At 45.9% G+C, this 22,237-nt stretch overlaps 1 protein-coding gene across 9 annotated transcripts in view; it reads right to left on the bottom strand.

The window, feature by feature from the left end:
* EXD3 (exonuclease 3'-5' domain containing 3) overlaps positions 1-22,237 on the bottom strand; it is a 244,883-nt gene that overhangs the window by 194,600 nt on the left and 28,046 nt on the right. The window contains exon 1 of one of the 9 annotated variants that reach the window (XM_042835834.1): positions 12,247-12,327. The exons of the other annotated variants lie outside the window; for them this stretch is intronic. The gene's annotated coding sequence lies outside the window, so the exon portion shown is untranslated. Of the gene's footprint in view, positions 1-12,246; positions 12,328-22,237 lie in introns of those variants that run through there. 9 annotated transcript variants of the gene reach the window in all.

Here is a 22,237-nt window from a genome sequence, read left to right as displayed (position 1 = left end):
CCCAAACTCTCTGGCAGTGGAATGAAAGGTTAGCTTAGCTAGGCTGTTGGCTTGATGCACCCTGACCACTTCAGGATTCCAGCTGAACAATGAACAGAGAATATTCTCTGTAAAGGCAGCAGTGAAATAGAAACTCAACCTTCTGAGAGGTGTTAACACGAGAGGATGATTTTCAGCCTCAGTCTTATCTGCATTTTTCTGCTGCTTGCCTTTTCTGTACTCACAGGAAGAAAAGGCCCAAAAAACAAGCTCTGCTTGCCAGTTTGCTTATGCTGGTAAGCCAGAGGAAAGCTTTCCAGGCTTTCCATTCGTGCTGGTATTTTCTAAATGCTCTTTCAAGAACCTGAAGGTGGTACCAGACCAAGGCTCTCCCAGCACAGCACTGTGCTTCCTAGTGAACCTTTAAAACTTACACAAACTTTGGAAATACACAATGCGGAATTTTTAACCAGAATCAAAATTTAAATAAAAATTTCAAAGAAAATAGAAAAGCAGGTGAAGGTGGCACACAATTTACCAATTTCATTCCAAGTTGCTGACCACAATTGAAAATAACTGCAACAGACACGAAGCCTTGCAAAGCTATAGGACCCAGCAATGGTGGTGGCTGCAATGGAACATGTAGCTCCTTCTTACTAGAAGACACAGTGTAAACGTGCTGTAAATGTTGACAGTTCAGTAAGTTGAGCGCTCCCTCCCATTCCTCCCCCCCACTTTAATCTTAGTGCACTGTTTTATTTCCAATCATAGAAGAAACTCATGCTAACAGCATAACCAGAATAGCTTTGCAGACTTCGCTGCTTCCCAAAACAGAGCTGGAGCAGTTTCGTTTTGACTTCTTCAGGCTCTTTGCTTCCCAGCAGTTTGATTTCAAGTTTAGGCACCACGATTAAGCAACGAAGCCAGCACTGTTAACATCTGTCCAGCAATGTGTGACAGAGAGCATGTGAATGCTTTCTCCTGGATGGAAAGGAAGCTTCACTATTCTGCACAAACCTATTATCTTTTTGAACACATGAGCCATCCTCCAGAGTCCAACACTTCCAAAAGGCTCTGACTGAGGGGCTCTGGGAGCGTGGCCATGACAGCTGAGGTTGCCACTCGTGCCAGCTGCTAGCCCACCTTCCCCTGCCAGCAGTCTGCCCGGGAGCACAGCTGGCCCAAACCTGCGCAGCACACGGCTCTGCTTTCCATTTTGGCACATTAACGTGAGCAGTGGGTGAAAGTATTTGTGCAAAACTGCTGTGCTCTGAGCTAGAGGAACTGAGATACAAGGACACATTCCTTCTGCAGCACTAATTAACAGTGGGGGACAGTCATGTCCTAAATTGTTGCAGCTGTCTGGCCAGCAGACGCGAGTCAGAACTCTAACATGGATCATCAATGCAGACAGGAGCATGATCTGAACTTTTACCTTCTGCTGAATGCTTCACTTCAGGGTTGCTCCGTAGGGATCACCAGGAGAGGGACTTCAGCCCTATCTGCACTGCAGAGCTTTGGAAGCACAAACGAGTTGGTAAACTTGCAGTAGAAATCATCGCTTCCTGACTCACAGATGCTCAAGCAAACTTCCAGACAAAACGGATGCAATTTTAAGAATCGTGTCCTTTAGGGCAGGAGGGAGGGAGGAAGGTTTGTTTTTGACAAAACAGAGCTAAAGCTTTCCTGCTCCTGGGGGCTTTGCCCTAACAGCTGTAGCTATAGACACAACACTGAACACATAAGCTTTTACTGGATGAATGAGTAATCTCACCAATCCAGTAAATTTTCTCCATCTTGATCTGCTTCCTTTGCTAATCTCCCTTTCTGTTCACTCAGAGGAGCTTAAACTATGCCATGCTGATTTATATTTGATAATATTCACTCCAGACCAGGTCTAAACACTACAATAATCCAAGGATTTCCTCTCAAATTGACATTCCTCTGTTATTGCTGTCATGAGCAAATCCCTCAGATCCCAACCGTCTGCAGCTTTGCATCTTCCGTCCCAGACCGGAGTTACAGCAGTGCTCTGCAGCTCACACAGGATTCAGGCTACACTCAAATTGCTGGCACCACCTTCATTTTCTGCAGGCACTGTCACAGTATGCCTCGTACAAACTGCCAGAATTCAGGAGGAATTCCACAAGCTATTGGCATATTTCTAGGTTATCTTGTCAGGCTTGACCCAGATTTTCTTCAGGTTTTTCTCACTTGAGATCTGATATGCCTTGTCAACAACATGAAGCCTGTTGTTCTAATAAGTTTTACCTCTTATTTATGTTTGGCTTTGATGTGAGCATCTCTATGTATAGGTCCCCTGATCCCCTTCAGGGAACATCTTCATTAAAGACCAGAAATGCAAGAAACAGGGCCTGCCATTTCGCTATTACTTCATGAACCCCTTACCTTATAAAAGCCTGAATTGCTTTAAGAGCAATCTCAGTTTCAGGGAGACCTGACATCCTGAGAAAGAGGGCAGCAAGGAGGCAGAACATCAGATGGCACTGGTGGCCTTGTTTGAGTACTGAGAAGACCACTGTCTCACACAGCTCAGCTATTACATCCAAGGGACTAAAAGCCCCACGGGGACTCACTCTTATCCTCACTCTTATCCTTAGTGCAAGGCTCCTTGCTGTTTCTGTCCAAGCAAGTTTTGGTTTTGCTGTCATTTCCGAATGACATCAAGGTCAATCAAGACTGCTTCTCAAGGTCAACCAAGTCTCTGTCAAGCTCCCAGAACTGGAAGCCAATGACTTCACCACGCTTACCCTGCACAGCTCCTCACCTTCCACTCACAGCAAGATACTTCCCACCTTCCTTGCACCTTCCCATGGTGCAAGGCTCATGTGAAAGCCCGGAAAGCCAAATAAAATCTGATCACATTTTTTACAATATACAATGTGGCACACAGTGCGTGCCAAATTTTGGTCCCTTCCCAAGCCGTTTCAGTGCTATCCATACCATGTGTGATAGTAAGCTGATGTGAGAGTTCTTTCTCACCTTTTGTCTCCTGAAAAAGCTTAGAGAAGGTCTTCAGTAAGTAGGCTTTGAATGCAGTGTTTATGCCATGAGTTGGATTAATGAAGTCACAGTTGGTGGTGGAAACATCTTTCACATGGGAGACAGGTTTGTAATCGCGTTCAGGGGTGTTGGTACTGTTCAGAACAAGGAAGATTTTGAAGCTGAAACTTTGCTTTTCTCACAGCATTCCTTCCTGCACCACATAATAACAAACCCCACCTCAACCACCTGGGGTGGGAGCCAGGGCTCTGCACTGGAAGATGGGTCTGCAGTGACTCTCTCATTGCCCTTTGCTTACCTTTGCTTTCCTTTCCATCCTCCTCACCACCACTCAGCAAATGGATCTCACAATTTCAGGAGAAACAGAGTACTCAAAGGCTCAGATTAGTTCCCAGAAGTGGTGTGCACAGGGCTGCACATGGTTGCTGAGACTGGCTGCTCAGACCAAGAGATGCCAGCGTGATAGAAAAACCTCCACCACTGCCTACAGAACTTGAGCAAAATGTTGTATTAGCCAGCTTTGGGATTATTAGATATCCATAAACAATATTATTAACCTGAAAGGCATGTGTTTTTCTCAGCATGATTTATTAGCTGTAGTTACAGTTGCAATAATGATGGTCTAATTTTTCACCAAGTACTTCAGCTTATGCATAGTTTTAACCACCTTTTGAAAGACCTTCAAGTAATGACGAATCAACTCATAAAACAATAAGAAAGTTGAACCAACATATTATTCTCCCTTAAGCATGGGCAGGAATATCTGATTTATGTCTGCCAAATGATTTGGCGTCTGAACAACTGGCAGCAAACTCAAAGTTAAATAGCAAAGCTGTGGGCAACCGCTGAAAAGATCAGGATTCTTTCCCTTTTCATTTCTACACGAAATGTCTGCTCAGGGGTGATACAATCTAATTCACTTGTTCACAGGGCAGCAAGTTAGCTACTTCAAGCAAGCGTGACTACACTGCTTTGCCACAAGGCCATGAGGTGTCTCTTGTGAAGCTTTACATATGCACAAGTACACACTTGATCAAAGTAACCACCGCAGAGATCCCACCCTGCACAGCTCTCCTGCAAAGCTCTCCAGTCTGCAAGTCTGCTTGTGCAGATGCCTTCTACCAACTGCAGGGACTGAAAAGCAAACAAAAAGGGAACCCTGATTTCTCCTCTGGTTTCACTAATTCAGCTGGCAGGCACTGCGGAGGCGATGCTTAGGTGGTTGGTAAAAGGAACAGGATGCTACATGCTCTTCCCAAAATCCCCAGAACTGCTGTGTGTTTCAGCTGAAGAGAGAGCAGCACCTCTAGCTCCTTCCTAACCCCAGAGAGGCACCTGGCTGAATGGGACTGGCACTGCGCATCGCCCAAGGGATGTACGACAACAAGAGTGGTGGGTGCTTTGGCCAGCATTTGCCATACGTTGCTGTGCCGCATCTGCTTGCCTTTAAATTGTTCACATTGCGTCCCTTTCTTACATGCTTTTAAAACTTTCTTACAAGTTTTTATGGACGGTCCCAAACACCACCTCTTCCTTCACCGATCCTCCCTAGTGGCCTTCCACACTGGGAAGCTGGGTTGTGATGCTATTGTACTATTTTTGTTGACTGCTCCAAAAGAGGAAGGGGAGCTGTCAAGCATGCATTAGCTCAGAGAAAAACCGCTCTCGCTCTCCGACTCAGTGGAAGATGCCTCAGACTCCCTGCAGGTAAATGCAGCCCAGCTGCTTAAAGCTGTGCATAACTGCAGGCTGTTCCAGGCCCTCTTCAGGGAATTAATCAGACTAGTGATGGAATTAAGGTGCAGGAAAGTTGTTATTTAAACTACTTATTGGAGAGGAAATTTCTCACAGCCTGACGGTGTTTACAGACAGCAATATTTTGTTAATAAAGAAGAAGCTCCATGACAGAGAGGAGCAGCGCAGCAAAAGGCAGAAGCAGAGGGACTGCCTGTGTTGTAATGCTTCAAAACACATCTGTGTGAATCAAAGTGGGATTTTCCTGCCACAGTGAGGATGAGATGCTGCAACCGAGGAAACCTCTGCCTTTGTTATCAAACAGGGCTGGGTGGCGTTTTCGGAAGATCTGCAGTGATCACACAAGTGCTTCTCCCTGTGCCTCTCACCTGCTACAGAAACTTCTGGGACACAAGCAGGAAATCAGAGGAGACATGCTGAAATGGAAAACTGCAAACTCCTAACAGTTATTAATCACTTCAAATGCTGAAGCAGTACCATTTGTCCAAGCTGTAGTTGGTAAGGTTGGCACAGCTCAAACCGAAGGGAAACTGGATAGTGATGATCAAGCAGAAAGCACAAAGCAGCCACCAGTGCTGGTGAGATGCTCAGGCTGGGCTTTCTCCAGAGGTCCTTCCCCCACCTCTGTCACCCAAGAGCTGATGGAAGACAGAGGCACACACAGCTGGGTCAGCAGTGGCCTGAGCTAGGGGTGCTACAGGAGGAGGGCAGCTGCTCATCAATGGCAACACGGCACTGCTTGCTACCTGCTGGGAGGAATAACATCTTTTAAGAGAACTATGCATCTTCCTGCAGAGCTCTAACAGAAAAGTAGCAAGCGAGGCACTGGCTCTGGGCTGCAAAAGTTCTGTAAGTGCTCTGCTGTGTGTGCTGCTGTGCTCAGCATCAAGCACTGAAAGGTCCCTGGAAGCATGGCAGTGCTTGCCTCCAGAAAGGCTCTTCTAAGGATCAGGCTGCATTCACATCCACACATATTAATTAAGCCTCAGAAAGGCTCTAAGAGTTCATGCACTGAGGGCGGGGGCACACTCGCAGCCCAGCCATTTTGAGACAGGAGCACTGAGAAAACAACCATGGTGTGAGACTGCAGCCTGTCTGACCTATGCTTCCATCCGCATCTGCAGCTTTGTTGTGGCTTTGCCCCTCCGCAACACGGACACATTGTCGCTCCCAGCCCAGAGGAGGAAGGACGCTGACACTCAGCACAGCCTCCCCAGTTGTCACCCTGAGCAGACAAAGGGGAGCAGTAACTGCACACATAGCAATCAGTAACTGCACACACAGTGATCAGTAACTGCACACACAGTGGCGTTTTGTCCCAGTGCAGCACGGTCAGTGCTGATGCACAATCCCTGGTGGACTTGGAAGGCTGGATACCAACCATCTCAGGCCATGACCTGACGACTCAAGCTAATAGATCAAAAGTATTTGCTCTGCTGTTTCTGTATTTCAAATTAGATTTTAGGGTCAAGTTCAGGAGCATGGCAGAGATGGTGTAACACTGCACTTATGACCACAGTAACATTTACTCTAGGTGCCACTGACTCACACCCTCTTTCCTATGCAAAATAAATGGTCATCTGTTTACACAGATTCCCATTGTGCTGCAGTTCAGAGTCTGTGGGAGGGAATCTAAACTGGTGATGCCTGCAACAAATTGAAAATAAGGACAAAGCATACACGGAAAAGCTGGAAAGATAAGAGGCGTGAGGATACCAGAACACATGATACATTAAAAACACGCCTTCCGAGTACAACTCTCCTCGCTCTGAATGGTCAGAACTAGTTTACCAGCAGCTGAATTATAATTTGTTTCTCAGATAACAGAAACTCAATTTAATATGCTCACAGTAAGCAGCTCTGAGATTTGTAACAGAGCTGCTGGAGACCCCCAGAGGTCCCCCAGGAGGAAAGGCACTGAGTGAGCTCGGAGGACATGCCTGCTGTACTAAACAGGCAGATGCCTTCAGAGCGCTGCGTGCTCAGTCATCTCTTTATCAAACCCTTAACTAATTAAACAATCCTCTTGTCAAAGAGGATGGTCGCTGTCTGTGCGACCGATGCCCTGCAAACACAATGGGATAATCTGCCTTTCTCCTCTTTTTCTCCCCCGGCTGCCTGGGAAGCTCTGCTCATCTGTCACCCTGCCCCGCTCACAGCGCTGCACACAGCATCCGAAGCCACGCCGCACACAGGGACGCCTCACACGCAGTCACAGCCAATCTGACGAGTCCCTGGGCCTCTGAAGGGCCGAGCAAACAATTAGCAGGGAGGCAGAAGCCATTCCTGGATAGAATTGACAATTACAACTGTATCGATCTACAATCTGCGAAAGATGCTAAACTGAAAGCATTTCCAGCAGCCCCTTTTGACTTCAGCACCAAGGCAGAAAGAGCTTGCAAACGATGCAGCTTTTATCAGATGGCATCAGACCTCTCGTACATCTGCGCAGTGACGGCCGCAGCGCTGCTGGCTGTCCGTTACAGACCTGAAGCTGTGCTTCTGGGGATAAGCAGCGGCGATGGCAGGGACAGCCTGTCCAGCGTCACCCTGCGCGCACACGCGGATCGTGAGCAAGAGGCCAAATGTTTTGTCATGCGGAACGAGGACAGCCTTGGTCTCATTGGCAGCACCCCAGAGGTGTGCCAGCACCTCCCTCTCATGGCACACCTGGCGCCTCCTCCTGCAAACTCCTGCAAAAGGCCCCAACACCTCCAGCATCCCCGCAGACGGTAATGACAAAAGCTACAGGAATTGCTGAACCATCCTTGGCAGCCACACAGGGCCGTGGCACACAGCCCTGGGACATCAGTGCTCATGGCACTGCAGCCCGTGGTCCGTGCTAGCCATGGGCCCACCTGGTGCCAGGGTGCCACCGTGAGACAAGGAAATGGATATTTTTGTAGGATGAGCTGAGGAGTAGAAGGGAACGGTGTGGTGGTATGGAAAAGCTAAATTCTACCCAGACATGAAAACCTTTCAGTGCCCATCAAAGGAAAGCTCAAAGTCCCTTGCAGACCACTCATTTTTAGCATCATTGATAACCTATTACCAAACCCTCTGCTAGCAAAGGAACGCAAGAGGAATGATGCTCTTCCTGTCCCGAGCAGCCTGGCTCTGGGGCAGCCTGGATGGGAGAAATCTGCTCTGCAGAACATGCAGCAGTAACGCAGGCAGTGCCCCGGTGACTTCTGCGCAGCAGAGCAAAGTCCAGGAGAGCAGCACAGCAGAAGGGCTGCTTCTCTTTGCACTCATCTAGACCAGAACAGGAAAAAAAAGTGAAATTGCTCTATTTTTATTTCTAATCTAAGACCAAGGGAGATATTACAGACCCACACTCAGTTCCTCATCTCAATCCAAGTTAAACTCGGCAAGTGTAAAGGAGACATCCCAAATGAAGTATATAAAACAAAAGCCAAAATGATGTTATCCTAGTAAAATTGCAAACATTTATGTATCTGTAACAAACAACCAAAGCTCTATGTCTCTTTTTTTTCTACCCTTCCCTTTTTTGTCTTTTTCTTTTCTCCTTCCCTCACGTTCCCTCACCACCTCATTGCTGCAGCCAAGTTTTAAACCATACCCATGGCAATAGTGGCCTAGAGGCCACATGGCATCGCAAGGAATGTGGCAGGGAAAGGCTCGGAATGCTTCTCAGTGCAGCCTGTGCTGCTCCCACAAACACCAGGCATTTTACCCTGGTGAGCACTCCGCTTTCTTTTCCTCTGCTTTCTAAGTAGCAGAGCGTTCAGATTTCCACACACATATTGTGGAAAGAATGAAGCCCTTCTGGAAAAAAAAAATAAAAACAAACCAACAAAATACCAATTTCCTTCTCTAAGTGCAAAGATTTATGTACCCATGCAAATCTTTTTTAAAAAAGGAGAGTGCTTCTGCAAGCTGCACCACAGCCATCACACAGTTGTAGAAACAAGTACCTGTTTTTCCTGACCTACATTTTTGGGCTGGCAGGAAATCAAAGCACATGTCAAATTACAACAGATTTTGAACAGACTTGCATGCGCCCTCCAATCTCAGCTATTAAATCTGTTTGGTTTGTTTCTGTAAGACAGTACCTCTGTCAGAAATTGCACATCTCAGCGTTACGCAGTGCAAAGCAATAGTCTTTGTTCTAATGCTGAAAAGAAGAATTGGTTTTCCATACGATTCGGTTCAGCTACAGACATTTTCCTCCCCTTGAACTGCCGTATGCTATCTGCTCTATTTATAATAAAAGCTGCATGCTTAAGCAGCCACAACCACAAACACAAAACCAGCCTAGCTTTGTCCTGAAGGCCTCAGGAATGAAAACCCTCCCCAGTTCACTGCAGCCTGCGTGGGTCCTGTGTGTGCATAAAGGAGCAGCCAACAAAAGGTATTTTCTCAGCTGGATCCAGCTGACAAGCAGAACACAGCACAGCATCGGTGCAAGGGGAGCATTTCCTGACAGCCCCAAGCCCCCCTGGCCAGGGAAAGGGATCTTCTGATCCCCCGAAACAGAGGGATGGGAAGGAGCAGAGCATCACGTCAGCTTCGGGGAGAAATCTCATCTATCACTGCAGATCTTCCCCACACTGCTGGAGATACTGCACAGAATGAAGCACATTCCCCATCTTTGCTTCCCCCAGTTTTGTTTGAGCCCTAAGCCATGAACCGTTCCGCCACTGTCTGGTTTACCATAAGTTTGCACAAGCCGTGTGTGAAGGGAATGCATTGTAAGTTTCCTTTCTTTTCGTGCCCACTTTCAGATCTCTGCAGTTTCACAATGTCCGTATTTCTCTAAAATTAAAATTGCCGCATTGCAAAACACATCCGAGAGCAGAAGTTTCAATTAAGCTCTCTTTTTAAAAATGTTTTTCACAATCACAGCAGAAGTTCTTGAAAAATGCATCTTCTTCGGGCCAAGTGAAGCGTGCTCAAATACCCTGTGAGCACAGCCCCTGAGAAAGCTCTGCTGAGCACATTTCCCATCCCTTCAAATCCATGCAAATCAGAAACCACTTTCAAACAGGTATGCTCACAGGAGGATTTTCCTGCTGCTATCTATACTAACCACACAAGGCTGAAAAGCTCACCATGCCCTGCTGAATTCCAGCCTCTGACCGACATAAGGCATAAGGAGCCAGACGGCCATTAGCAGGAGCCTGCACAGCCCTCTGCTTTGGGAACTGCTGCTTTTGCTTACCTTTTTTTGATTTATAGCTCATAACTGCAAAACTAATTAGAGTCTAATGAAAAGTGGGACATTATTCACTTGTTTTCCCCTCAGGAGGTTCAGCGTGTTTTCAACAGGAGTGTTACTGATTAAAACAAGAGGTTTTAAGAAGCTGGAACACAAACCTGTTCCCAAATGTGCATGTTCTGAAATGATACACTGGTTTCTGTAGCTTCCAACTTCAAAAGTCTTCATCGCCATTAGGAAACTTTTTTTTTTTTCCTAATATATATTCATCTATTTTACTTGACACTGCTACACACACATCTAACCCGTATATCTGGTAATTGCACTGAGATCTTGGGCCAACCCTTTGGTGATTTCACTTCTTTCCTGCTCCAAACAAATCACTGAAATACACTGCACGGATGTAAAACATAAGACTGTAGCTCGGTTTAAAGACTGATACGTTCTTAGAATTGACAAACTAAATGCAAACTCAGGTGCACTGAACATATAAATACCCATCTGTGTAGCTCTTCTTATAGAACAAGCTGCAAATCCAACCCAGTATGTTAGACAAATTCAAGAATGCACCCAGTAGATACTGGCATTAGACTGACTGCTCAGTCAGACTTAACAAGTTCTAACCTCCAGTATATTCCACATAATCTGTGTGCAACAGGAGCGTTCAAATCGCCTTCCTTCACATTTAGAAAGTTCAGCGAGCACAGGACTGTGTAGCAAGATGTAGGAAGGCTCTGATCTGAAACTCAATCCCTCAATACAACATGGCCACTGAGAGAAGAAACATTAAACCAGAGCTCTTAAATTGGCACTTAGATTAGGAAATTAGCTCTACAAACATAAAGCATCTGAGCCGTCCGTTTGTTACGGATAACGCAGTAGGGCCGCCAATTGCAAAAGCCAGGGACTCCAATTTGGCAGCGCTTGCTTTCCAACATTACTTCAAAACCCTGACTCCATCACACGGGAATTTAACTCCTCAAGACACAAAACAGAAATACACCAGCTACAAATTACACGAGGACAGTTTTCATACTCCATTCACTGAAGGGCGTTCAGTTGCTGCCTCGTGGCTACATTGCACAATCCAAACATTGAAGATGTGGATTGCACAGGGCAGCTTCTCTGCACAGCGTGGGTTTGCCCAGTTCCTCACCTCCAAGCTCTCCCTCCTTTCCCTGTACGCTGAAGGAGAGGGTACTGATGGTGCCTTTTTCCTGCCAGCATTTCCCCCCCAGCCAAAGAATCCCCTGGTGCTTTTAGGGGAACGTAGGATCCAGTCTCCCGAATACAAAATACTCTTTTGGATAAACAATTCAGTAAGTGATCCTGCAGCATTCAACTGCAGAGGATCGTCCACAAAAAGCACAAGAAAGATAAGTCGTTCCACCCAACTGGAAAAACTTCCTCACAGTCACACCCTCCTCACATGAAAGCAGGAATCCTTCTAAACTCACACTGAACAGCCCTAGTGGAAGGTCACAAACAATAACAATGGATAATTAAAACAACAACTGGCCTTAGTAAGACGAAAGTTAAAAGTAAATTCTCATCTTTTTCTTTTTCTTTCTTTTTTTTCCCAAGCTGCCCAAGCCTCAGTTTTGAACATGTTTTGGACAGAAGAGAATTAGAAATTAAACGATTACAACAATCTGCTATTCATCCAAGAGGTCCTCCCCCCTTCCAGTCCTGTGGGATTCACTACAGAGCACAGGGATCTCCTGGAAAACAGAATGCAACAGACATGCTGTAAAGGTATTCGGGAATCATCCATGTTCTCACCCTGCAAAGTGATTAACCATCCCAAATCCAACAGTACGTAAAAATACCAATAAGAAATCAGTTTTTGCAGCAGCTAGTGGAGTTTTTGCAACAATTGTAGGAGCCTTAAACTCAACACCCAATTGCATTTTCTCTGTTAGAAGTACATTATTCTCTCATTTTTATTTGTTAGATGTACAGAGTTTTTTAAATTCTGCATAGCACCTCAGCATGCCGTGAGCCCAACACCCTGCACTGTGCTGGCACGAGGGGATGAAGGTAATTTAAAACCTATCAAAGTATATCTGCTGCCAAAGATTCTGAAAACAGACAATTCTCCTCAAAGCCTGCCTCTGTTCATTCTTTTGTTCTTACGTTTAATTTTAAGCAATAGAGAAGCACAGCATAAATACAGTATAACAAAACCCAAGTTAGCTGTGGTACAGTAGTTAACAACGCTACGCTAACTCCAATTCTAGTGGGAATATCAAAAGTAGAAGAATTCCAAGGAGCTTTCAGCCCATGAGACAACCAGCATCTCCTACCTCAGAGACCAGCGCTGGATTCTCCGGGGAGAGCTGAACCCCCACAGAACAGAGGGTGATGAACAAAAGCAGACAGAGGTACTGAGGTTGGAAGCCATGACGTGAGGAGCAAAGCGTACCAGGCAGTGCTACCTTTATTTTTCAGGTGGTGAACTGAAATGTAGGAAACAAAACAGCACCATGGTGAGGAACACACCATGAGATCTCAGGAACTTGTGTGCTCAAGCTAAATGCTTTAAAAAGTAAAAAAAAATATATATATAGACTAAGTGGTACCATTTTACCTATGTTACTCTAGGTTTCATAGAATCATAGAATTATAGAATGGCTTGGGTTGGGTTGGAAGGGACCTCAAGGATCACGAAGCTCCAACCCCCTGCCACACACAGGGCCACCAACCTCCACATTTCATAGCAGCCCAGGCTGCCCAGGGCCCCATCCAGCCTGGCCTTGAACACCTCCAGGGATGGATGGGGCATCTCTGCCTCTCTGGGCAGCTGTTCCAGCAACAGGTTTGTCATTAAGTCTCATTTTATTAAACTACCCAACCAGTACTGTAGAAAAAAATATGAGATTTTAGACAGAAAGCAACATTTTGTGTCACTAAAATGTATTCCTCTCTCAGATGACCATATCCTGCAGGTTATAAACTACAGACCTGGCTCTTTCCTTCTAAAAGGGGATTCTACCATCACCTCTCTTCCCACTCGCCCACAGCATCCTGCTCCTACAGCTCCTACTTCCACTACCCCAAAGGGATATCCCATCCCTTTTTGTGTCGGAGATCGCAGCACAGTTGGGTTGCAGGGCCCTCACAGCCCCCAGCCCCACCCCTGCCATAGACTGGCTGCCCTCCAGCTCAGGGCCCATCCGTGGGGCACCTCCAGGGATGGGCACCCACAGCTCTGGGCACAGTGCTGGGGCCTCACCGCCTCTGAGGAAAGGATTTCCTCTTAATATACAACCTCACCCTTCTCTCTCTTAGTTTAAAGCCATTCCTTCTGACCATGCAAAAAGTCATTCTCCCTCCTGTTTATAAGCTCCCCTCCATTACTGAAATTTTAATGATAGTCTGAACAACTGTTCTCAATTGTCCTTAGCTTATCTGCCTCTGTGCAAGCCCTCTATGGAAGAAATAAAAATAGCAACTGGGGCTCTGTAGGAATGCAGTGCTTCCTGCAGCGCTGCATGGCTGCCCGTCCAGCTGCGGGCGCCTGGCAGACAAGCGCTTGCTTAGCTGTGTGCTCCGGAGCACATCCCTCCAGTGCTGTGAAGAGCAACAGTTCTCTGGAAAGAAAATAAGAAAAGTCAGTATGTGGTCATGTAATTAAAGACTGCCATAATTCACACCCACATTGCGGTAGGTTGGTGTTGTGCAGGCATCCTAAACTCTGGCATTTCCTCATTTTAGGCTACTTGTATTTGAAATCTAAGTAATGTTTTTACCATACCACACCATAAATTAAGTGCGCAGAAAAAGCAATGTCTGTAGAAAATAATTCTTCAGCAGACAAACCCGGCCAGTTCCCCTGCAGCTGCAAGCCCTGGCTCCTCGCACACACTGCCGGCCCACGGCAGACCTGCATCGGCGCGAGCTGAGCGCACAAGCACTCTCACCGCACCGAAAATTGCAGCCACGACAAAGCACGGCACGCTTTGACATCTCAGCGCTGCAGGGAGGGCAGAGGGCTGAGATGAAAGAGCAGAACTGGAACGTCAGCTGCTCGGAGGGGACGCAGGCTGACACGGCCAAGGCCACGAGCAAGGCCAAGGCCACACACGTTATGCTCAAGCACAACCTTTTTCTTCTTCGTTCTTAAGCCAAACAAACAAACAAAAGAATACCAACGCCGTGAGCAGCATGAGGCCACGCTGCTCCTCCACGTGGATCTGCAATGGGGCAGATCAAAGCGGCTGCTGGGAGAACAGGCAGGAAAGGTGGAAAACGGCCGAGATGAGGAGCAGTGCCACCAGCGTGCGGCCAACCTGCGGGCCTGGAGCTGCGAGGAGAGAGCCGGCCATACCCGAGGGCAGGGCAGCAGGGCAGGATGGAGCTGTGGGATGGAGCCGGCTTCCCCGCCACAGCAGCCATGCAGTGACCTTCGCCCGGAGCTCCTTCTTTCTAGGAATGCAGGGCGAGCTGCTCGCCTCCCGGTTCCCACAGGCCGCCCCGGGCCGAGGTGCACTCAGCAGCGAATCATCTGCTCCTGCGAGTCATGAGCTACAAATTGAAGAAACACACCAGGAGCTAAAACGAGTTTCCGAGAATGAAAACAGCTGGTACAGAAAGAAAAGCCAAATATTCTCCTGGCTGCTGGATACTTTTTTTTTTTTTTTTTTTTTTTTAATTTAGCTTAAAACGAAATGAAAAAAATCTGCTTGGAACCCAAATAGTCTCTAGCTGAAAATGTGGTGTCTAGCCTGAAAAACAGAGGCTTCTGGACACCATGCCAACAAGCGCAGGATTCCCATGGACCTGGTGTTTCTCAAGCCCTTAATGTGGTTCAACTTAGGCAAGTGGTTTTAGGATTCCCAGTTTAAAATCTACAACACACATCTGCAATTCATTTTAGTTTCTTATTTTATTTCTTACTTCTTCAACCAACTCCAAATCATTTTACGAGTTCTTGCAATCCGGCACTAATCAGTTACTCATGCTGCAGGAGTTCCCGCTCCCTCAGAAGGGCTCCCTTTGCACAAGAAGCCAAGCTGTGCATTTCATCAGCTGCATTTCACCAAAACAACAGTAACTACCTGATAAAATGAGAACACTTGGCAGTGCTCAGCGCATGATTCCCAGACGTGAAAAACTTCTACCCTAACCTACAGAACAAACAATTTTCTGCTCCTCTCTTCCTCTATCAGAATTACTGAATTAAATGAAATGTCACTTCTTGACTAACAATATAATGGTCTATTTCTGAGACAGGGATTTGATCAAGTGGCTTCAGGTTTAAGAATAAGACTTGGAAAAATTTTTCATCCAGCGGTAAGGAGGGAATTCCTGCATAAGAAACACCACAGGGTTAAAACTTCAAATAGAAGTGTGCCAAAAATTTGACTTTCAGTATCTGCCCTCTGAACAGCTAATCTGTTAGAAGAAATGCTGAGGAGACATGCCAAGTAGGGCAGTGATTCTCAGAAGCAATTTTGAGTTGGTAAGAAATGTAACACGTGACAGAGCCTGCCTCCTCATTGCTCCTCTTGCTTAAAACACAGCTCTGAAGTCTGAAGAAGAGACTCCATCTTCCTCAGCAGCAGCAGTGAGGCACCCTGTAGGCAGAAGCACGACTACACCGCACTCAGGATGCAGCTAATTAGAAACAGGTGGCTGAAGCAGACACGTCCTCTTCTTCACTGCAGTGCAAATGAAAGCTGTAGGTACAGGGTAATTCCTGCTCTTGGCTTCCTCAATGAGGTTCACTACAGTAGCAATACAGAGACACAGTCAGTGGAGAATAACACACTTTCCAGGAGTCCAGTTAGCCTGTCAGCAGCCTCCCTGTAACAAGCCTCCAGTTCTCTGTAATTTCCATAAACTGTGTTGGTGACTGAATGAAATAACAGCACTACATCGACACATTGCTCAAGCTCTCCAGCTGCTGGTGGATGCAAATGAAACTCTGCTGGCTTCACTGTGTATTTTGGTCCCATCGATTTGAGGGTCCAAGCGTAGAAGGGAACGAACAGCGCTGCGCTTCTGTAGTTTTCAGTTTTTGCACCAGAAAATATCACAACTGCTTCTCTTCCCAGGGTATCCTCAAGGTGAGGCTTGTGAAGAGCTCAAAGATGGAGAGCAACAGACTCAAGTTCAACCACAGAGTGCTAATTAGACATTAAGGTTGGGAGGACTTCACAGGAGTAATAAAAAACAGACACGCAGAAAGGTTATGGTATCTCCATCCTTATAGACAGAGCAAGGAATAGGCCCCAAGAAGCCTGATGTAACAGAAGCTGGTACTGTGCTAAGAAAATGAGGCATGAGTATAACCTCCAAAGGTCCTTTCCTATCTAAACCACATCGTTATCGTATGGCCTTCATTTATGACCCCTCAGATTTAACATGTGGGGCCGCTGGATGGGCAGGATGCAGGATTACCAGCACAGAGACAACGCCTGGTAGTTCATCTCCATTGCATCCAGCTCAGATAACAAAAGCATCAGCTGAGCTGTGGTTAAAGGGAGGTGGCAAAACTCTCGCCACTCAAGGGAAGGAGAATAGCTGCATCCCTTGTGGCATCTCAAAAAAACCTCCCAGTTGGATTCTCATTATGAAGCATCCTGGGAGGTCACTCGCAAAGGGCATGAATGCTGTGCACGTGCATGCTTACACACACACACACACAGTCCTTGGGGAAACAACCCCACATTTGTGACTTCTCAGGTGCCATGCTGCATTTAACAGGACTCAGGATTGGGTGACAATATTTAATTTTGGTAAGTGGGAGCTACAAAAGATTGTGGTTTTTATTCATTTGATTGCTGAGTCTTAAGAACAACGTAGGATTATTTAATGTGATAAGCAAATAAGCAATTGCAAAATAATGCAGTTGTTACTCTAGCTACTCCTGAAGCACTCCTGTTGGTAAACCCAGTTGGTTTCAGGCTCACTCAGTGTGTTCTACACGTCCCTCAGTGGTGAAGAGCAGGAGCTGTATCCTTCACCATGAAGCCTGCTTCAGGTGTACCCTTCCAGAAGCTCTCCCTATATCTCCAGATGCTCATTCCTACATTCATGACAAGTAGTCAACTCTGACATCTCTGCCAAGAAGTTCTCCCCTGTTTAATCAAATATCAGGTGCCACTGAGGCCTGAAGGCACTGAGGGAACGCTGTCACCATTCTGGAGGTTCGGCCAAAGGAAGAAACAATGCCATTGGCAGCATGGCATTGAAGGATTCTGTAAGGTCCCTGGGGTACAAAATAATGACAACAGCAATCACTGTGGTGTTGAATTTAAATACTTCAGTGATGGAGTTATGCTCATTCCCAAGAGGAAGAAAAGAGAAATTTTAAGACAGAGCAAATGTTAGTCAAAGCAGTAAAAGCAAGTCATTAGGAAGAAAGATCATTTATTATTTATATTCACATCTCTAAAAGCAAAACTAGCTACAAGTAATAAAGCCTTTTTGAAAACAGACATTTCTCAGTGTGAACTTCTAGGCAGACAGAAAAAGACAGTATTTGCTATCTAATGCATTGGGCTTTTCATGTATTTGAAGTTATTAATAGATCATTATAATAATTTGCTGCAACTGGGTTTGAACACATCTTCTGAATCTTCTAAATTAATTCGTATTTTTAAAAAATCTTTCTGACTGTGGGTTATGGTTATGGCTCAGGCCAGGGGGAGGTCAGTCACGAGTCGTGTCCCCCAAGGGTCCATCCTGGGACTGGTTCTCTTCAACATCTTTATCAATGACACAGACAGCAGGACTGAGTGCAGCCTCAGCAGTTTGCAGACAGCACCAAGCTGAGTGGTGCAGCTGATACAACAGAAAGAAGAGATGTTGATGCCATCCAGAGGGACCTGGACAGGCATGAAAGGTGGGCTCCTTAAATATTCATCACATTCTCATCACATCAGTCCCTATGCGGGGACTCCACGGCCAGCAGTGGGTAAAGCAGACCTCCTGACTCCTTGCTCCTTCTGAACCGTGGATCCTCCACCGCCATGCAGATCTCACCCATTGCCACAGTGAGGGCTTGTGGAGATCAGAGCTCTCACCCACCACCTCTCTGTCGGTGGGAGGAAGCAAAAGGGGCTGGCAGCATTCCATCTGAACATGGCAGCATGGCCCAGGCTTGGAGAAATGGGGCAGAGCAGGGAAAAGGTGGACACAGGCAGCAGTAGTAGGAATATAACATATCTCTGGGGTGTATCCAGCATACATCAATGCGTAGTGATGTTGATACAGTATTTTAGAACTACAGCACAAATGAGCAGTCCATCACCAAGACACAGAAACCACACAACTCAGACAAGAAACCATAAGCAGGTCCCTTACCCCACGAGGAACACCACTGTTAGACTTTTCTTGGCCACAAAGAAACCAAAGACTAACAGTGACGCTGGTTTTGCCTTGCTGAGTTTTTCTTCAACAGAATGCTATTATTATTAAGAATCTTCAAAAAGCATCAGTTGGAAGCTGCTGTTTCCCTTGCACAGCTCACATGACAAGTACAGCTTTGTCAGGGCATCTGTTATTGCTGTATCTGTTTACTTCCTAATCACAGATCTGGCTTTGATGAGGAGATTCATCAGCCCAGCTGGTAGATAAAGCTCCTTTCCTCAGGGCTGAACCACTGATTGCCTCTTTCAAGCTTCCAAAGAGAGCAGACCGATGGTTCAGCCATGGTCCTGTTGCACAGAGGAGAGCAGGCAGAGCTCTGGTGAAGGATCTCTGAGGGAATGCACTCTGCAGCTCTTCCTATGGGAACGGCAACACAGCAGCTAGGAGACAGATTTCTCCTTATTATCCCCCCAGCTCCAGCACAGCATAACAATTAGTTGATAGCACTTCTCAGCTTCCAGGCTTTGAAGGGGAAACGTTCCTCTGATTTCCTGTTTGAACAACGCAGCCCTCGCTGTCTGGATCTCGCAGTCAGCTCACGCCGTGCCTGGGCCAGCTTTACTACATCTTTCCTGCTCAGTGTTTATGTTTTGCCTTTCACCCTCCACATGTTTTCTGTCTAGAGCTCTTGAAGGTAAGGCATGAGCATCAGCTATTGCACAAAGCAACATCTCCAGGGAGCTTCAGTATTCTCCTCCAGATGGCTGGGTGCACAGGACCCTCCTCTACCACCCCTGACAATCTCAAATACTGATTAATCCATGTCTAAATATGCAGATATCGTTATTTACTCTAACTTCTTTAACTTCACATGCTGGAAAAGATTGGAAAACTCCTGGCAGTGTGTTCATACTAAGTACACAAACTGTCACTCAATTTGCCTGACAACACTGCTGCAATGATCCGTTCTCGGTCAGCTGCATTTGTGATGACAATAATGAACACTATGAAAATGTTTTGCTGTAGAAGGGAATCAGAGCACAGAGCTGGAACGGCCCTTAAGAGCTCATCCAGTCCAGCCCTTAGGCTTTACGGCAGAATCAACTGTAGTTCCTCCACTTTAAACAATACTTGTCTAATCCACTCTTAAAACCTTTCCAGATTGGAGACTTGACAATTCACAAGGGACTAAATTCCAGCCTTTCATTATTTCTGTTCAAAACATACAGGAAAGACAGCTTACTGCTTTTGGATTGCTAACAAGTGCTACATCCTCCTTGTCCAGAGCGAATAACTCACCTCCCACCTTGTCTCAAATCTCATTTTCTGGCCCTACTCACTCAGCTCTTCTCTCTTAGCAGCCCCCCGTTTTCCTCTCATGCAGCATCCCAGCTGCGTCCCTGCAGTCGGCGGCCTTACTGTGGCTCAGTGCTACAGCCGTGCTGTTGCCCCTCTTACAGATAAGGGCACGGGCTGCTCCCTCCATGCCGCACGCTGAGAGCTGCAGCAGAGCTGTGTGGGCCCGAGTCCCAGCAGTTCACACAACCGCTGCACCGCCTCTTGCCTCCCACTCTGAACCCGTGGTAATTCTCACCTTCACATCGAGCCTTCTACTTACCATACGTGAACCACAGCTTTTTTTTAGGCCTTTTCTCCAATCTCCCCAAGATCATTTAACATAGCACACCTCCACACTTGCAATAATTCCTCCCCAACTCAGCTTATCAACTGCCTCTCTACAACAGATTTCTACTTCGAGCCTACTTGTTCCTGTCTTAAATGTCACCCGCTCACCTTCACTTTCTAACCCCAAAACAATCACACACACATTTCATCAGTGCAATGTGACAAAGTACAGCCATTCTGCATACAGTCTGAACAGTGAGACGCACAGTCAATGATTACATTCAACACAAAAATACACACATTTTCTAGCAGTTTCTTTTAATTTGGATGATCTGTGGTCTTTTCACAGAATCGCAGAATGGCCAGGGTTAGAAGGGGTCATGAATCTCCAACCCCCTGCCACATGCAGGGCCGCCAACCTCCACAATTAATAATAGAGTACTAACATGAATAAAATGAATACTAGTACTTTTCGCCCAGTGTATTTTTAGGGTGCTAAGGAAGGAAGCACAAGAGTTAAGACAATTTTCAGAAACAATTCAGGAGCCCTCGTGGGCAGTTTGGATTATTTTTGTCATCCTACGTGTTTTGCAAGCAATGGTGCGTTAAATTAATTTCTAGTGTAATTCAGAGCAAATGTGACTGCAATTATTCTGCCTAATAAGAGGTTCTCATGGTTCATGCCAAATTCTGCCATGGTATTTTATCACATGATAGCATTTAGCAAGCTGCACATGATTAAATTCAGTTACGTCAGTGAAAGCACAGAACAGCTCCATACAGCTGGCATGGCATCGCTGGTTGGGCGAAATGCCTTCCATCTGCCCCGAAAGGAAGTAAAATAACTGAGATTCTTCAAGGTAATGTCTGAGCTAAAAAGCCATTCTCTCCAACAAAATAGTAGCAGAATTCTATGCTAAATAAAGCATGACTAAGAACCCACTTAATGTCATGTTAATAAGCGGATAAGGAATAGAAAGGAAAGAATAAGATTAAAGAAAAGTCAGGAAAAGCAGAAACTGCAAGCCAGCAGCAAACCTGCTCCCAAGGGACTGCCGTGTGTAAAAGCATCACTGCTACAGCAGCTCTCTTTCCTTGCTATCTGGAATTAACAACAGCAAATAATTGTTAATAAAGGTGAAATGCCTGCGCCCTGCAAGGATTGTACCAACAACCTCCAGAGCAAAAGAAAAAGCTTTACCAGGGGGATCATTTTAATGAAACACACTGCATTTAAGCAATCTGGATTCCATGTAACGCAAGGAAGTTTTAAGTCGAGTTTTGGCAAGCTGTGCTTTGTAAAAGCTTGGGTCCCAATGAACCATGGGATTGTGCCTCAAGAAGCCCATCTGTGAGTAAGGGGATGCAGAGCTCCTCTGCTTCCAGGCTGACCATCCATCAGGCAGAGGAAGAGGCCTCTTCTGCTGCCTGTGCTTCTACTGGACCCTGGGACAAGGACAGGGCAGCACAACCAGGCAGCTTACTGAAAATCCAGCAGAGAATGAATGGATGTGCTCACCAGTCCTTCCATCAGTCCTTTGGTAGGAAGGACCCATTGGACAAATGTAAAACATGAAATTTAGCTTTTTTGTTAACAGTTCAATAGTACGTGGTTATTTTCTGTTGCATGTAACAAACTTAACAGTTCTCTGCCAGAATGTGCAAACGATCCTAGGAGGCTGTTTTTAAATATAATCTGGGAAGAAAGCAGTTTCTGCAGTAGTGAGATGGTGCTGTGTCATTGCTTTGATCAGCCCTGAAACCAACATGGAAATCAACTATCATTTTTTACATTTATAAATGAATAGAAAAGTAAGAACAGTTTTCTATTGGCCTAGACTAATATATTACTTCCAGGTTTATAATGAAAAAGAAAAGAATCTCCAGAAAACAGGGATGTAATATAAGCAAAATGTTGGTGCACCCTTTGTGTTGGCTTGTTACAGACCTGTTTATTCTTTTCTGATGATTCAGTCCCACTCATGCTTGTATCACAGAATCATGGAACCATTTAAGTTGGATGGGACCCTTAAACGCCATGGAGTCCAAGTCCTCTCAACAAGCAGGTCTCTGTCTCTGTGCAGCCTTTGAGATCCAAAGAAGAAGCCTACCATTGGATTCATTCTCCTCAGCAAAACGGTTGCAATTCTTAGTATTCAGTGATGCATGGATTAAACTGAGACATGTGGCAGTATGTGAAGGTGTCAAGGCGATCTGAATGCAGGAAGAATTGTTAATTGGTAATTAAGAAGAGGAAACAGTCCATTTTCAACTGGCAACCTAAAAAAATCGCTGAATTAAACCAGCCAACTTTGCTTTCAGAGATAAAAGGCAAATTTAGCAGTTGAAAGT

The sequence above is a fragment of the Centrocercus urophasianus genome, unplaced genomic scaffold (assembly GCF_019232065.1).
Source record: "Centrocercus urophasianus isolate 14NV4802_14NV808 unplaced genomic scaffold, USGS_Curo_1.0 seq_55, whole genome shotgun sequence".
In the NCBI taxonomy this organism is placed as follows: Eukaryota; Metazoa; Chordata; class Aves; order Galliformes; family Phasianidae; genus Centrocercus; species Centrocercus urophasianus.
The sequence above is the reverse complement of the archived record's forward strand: the minus strand, read 5'-3'. Positions and strand labels throughout refer to the sequence as shown.